The sequence below is a fragment of the Mus caroli genome, chromosome 14 (genome assembly GCF_900094665.2).
Source record: "Mus caroli chromosome 14, CAROLI_EIJ_v1.1, whole genome shotgun sequence".
Classification (NCBI taxonomy): Eukaryota; Metazoa; Chordata; class Mammalia; order Rodentia; family Muridae; genus Mus; species Mus caroli.
The window spans coordinates 26,292,982-26,295,510 of NC_034583.1; the positions used below are offsets into that span (position 1 = coordinate 26,292,982).

The 2,529-nt window shown below is 48.7% G+C and overlaps 1 pseudogene; it reads right to left on the bottom strand.

Annotated features, from left to right (window-relative positions):
• Positions 1-1,522: 1,522 nt before the first annotated feature.
• On the bottom strand, positions 1,523-1,834 carry LOC110308842 (annotated as a pseudogene).
• Between the last annotated feature and the right edge of the window lie 695 nt (positions 1,835-2,529).

The window sequence follows — 2,529 nt, forward strand, 5'->3', positions numbered from 1 at the left end:
TCAGCGTTGTTGAACTTGGCTGCGGAGCCCGCGGGATTCCAGGCCCCGCCTCAGGGGCGGGACCTTCAAGCCCTTAGAGGGTCCCCACCCCTGGCTCCTCAGGGCGGAGGCACCAGAGACCATAGACTGTAGCAATTTGCAGAGATCAGAGCTCACTCCACACACCACCCCTCCCTCCTCGATCCTGGCTTCAGAGCTTGACAACCAGCCAGGAGCTCCAGTCTCAGTCAGTACTGCTGTGTTTAGAGGCGATTCTGTCACTTCTGAGCTGTTGCCCAGTGCATTCCAACCTCTAGGGTCTCGAACCCTCCGGGCCAAAGTGAGAGAAGCGATGTAGGCTTCGTAGCACACGAGAAGTTCCTGCTTGAAATGGCCAAGAACCCCTTGTCTGCTCTCAACTCATTTTCCTCTAACCGCTAGAATAGCCACCTGAGCAGCGGTTTCACAGTGCCCTCTTGGCCTTCACTGAAGCACCCATTGTCTCCCCACCTTTCCAAGTCGTAGGTGGCAGAGAGGCCCTGGGCTGCCAACAATCTCCAAGTGCCTTTTAGGTAACTTTCCTGGAGGAAGGGGTGAAATGAGGCGGGAAGGGTCCCTGTGAATGAGGTGGCTGAGAATGGATATCCATAAAGCCATATCCTGCAGGACCAGGAGTTTCCACTGTTGTGAGTTGCAGGGGTGGAGATCAGGGTGGTGTTTGGTGTAGCTGCAGCACTCTTGTGTGGGCCCTGATGTTTAAACTTGGGTTGCTAAACATCTTGACATGGTTGGCAAAGGAAAACCCACTCAAGTCCCCAGTTCCTTCTCTCAGTCATTCATTTACACAATTATTCCGAGGTCAAGAGGGATTCTGAGGATGCACGGAGATAAACAGAGGACTCTTCGGAGCCTTTACCCAGATTGGGGATCCCTTACCAAAGTGAATGGGTGGTGGGTAATGCTGGACCTGGATATCCCTTGGAATCATGTGTCTTAGTCAGTGTTCTAGTGTTGTGAAGAGACACCATGACTGAAGCAAGTCATAAAACAGTTAATTGAGGGCTTGCTTACAGTATCAGAAGTTTAGTCCATTATCATCATGGCAGCATGCAGGCAGGTGCTGAAGCAGTACTGAGAGCTACATCCTGAGCCATAGGTAGAAAGAGAGATCCTGGGCTTGGGATGGGCTTTTGAAACCTCAGGGCCCTTCCTCAGTAACACATTTCCTCCAACAAGGCCACACTTCCTAAATCCTTCTAATCCTTTCAAACAGTGCTACTCCCTGATGTATGAGCCTATGGGAGGCATTCTTATTCAAACCACACACTGATGTTCCCATGGCAAATGCTTATGTTTGTAGAAAGGAACGTAGAAATTAGGCACCTGACTGGAGCTCCAGGCACATACACAAGCAGTCAGCAAGGAGAGAAACACATCCCCCCCCCCTCCCCAACAGCTAGTATTTTATTCAGATAGCAGTCTCGTTACTCATGGTCCAAGAACATTCAAATAAGAACTCATATCAGAAGTTAAAGACTGGTTTTCAAACATCATAGCCAACAATGTCATGTTTTGCCTATGATCTCACCAAGATGAAACCAAATCCACACCTCAGTGGCCACCAAACCACTCAGCACAGCTTCCTTAACTGCAAAGTGTTTGAAGCTACCAGTTTTAGTACTTTGAATGACTTTTTTCATGCTCTGAATAGCTGTAGGGATTTCACCAGGGGTTGGGGGAAACAGCTCAACCTTGGTGTGGTGTCAACATGTGGCCAATCCAGGCTTCGAGCAAGTCACAGCAGCGCCACCAACAACAGGGCCTTCTCAGAGAAGTTATGGATGAACTTGGCCATGGTCTAAATGTGAGGAGCATATTTTTAAATGCCCCTAAGCTCAAAACATGGATTACCCAGGAAACACTGAGTCAAAAGCCTCCCAGTGCTCATAGATATCAGGTTGTAGGGCCTCTGGGATGAAAAACCAGTGTACATATTCACAGTTAGGTTGTCCACCTGCACTGAGGAGTTAGCTAACTGAGGAGTTAGCACGAAGTGAAGAGATCTGCAGAGGCACAAAGCCAGGGCACACTACCAATGCTGGTGAAAGAACTCAGAAGTGCACAGGAGCAGCAAACATGCTAATCTGAGAGAATGATATATTCTAGAACCAATTTGGAAAGTTCTTTGAAAAGGAAGAAGGGAAGAAAGAAGGACTGGGAAAGAAGAGACAGAGTGTACTGGCTGCAAGAAAGTTTTGGCCAGTGCAGATAGGGAATCTGGACATTCCTAGGAGTGGCCTGCCTCCAAATCACGGGGCCCAGCCATTGGCTAGAAACAGCCTGGTTGGGTAGTGTCTTTGATAGGAATGTGTCACAGAGTGAGGATGGAGCAGATTCTTGTAACACTCCCTCCCAGTTACACACACACACACAAAGGGGGATCTGAATGGTGATGGTGACACTGAATGACCCCACACAGGAATCAACCTGGATGGTTATAGTGACTGATGCACTCATAATTGCAGGGAAAACTTGTTGTCAGCTTGTTAA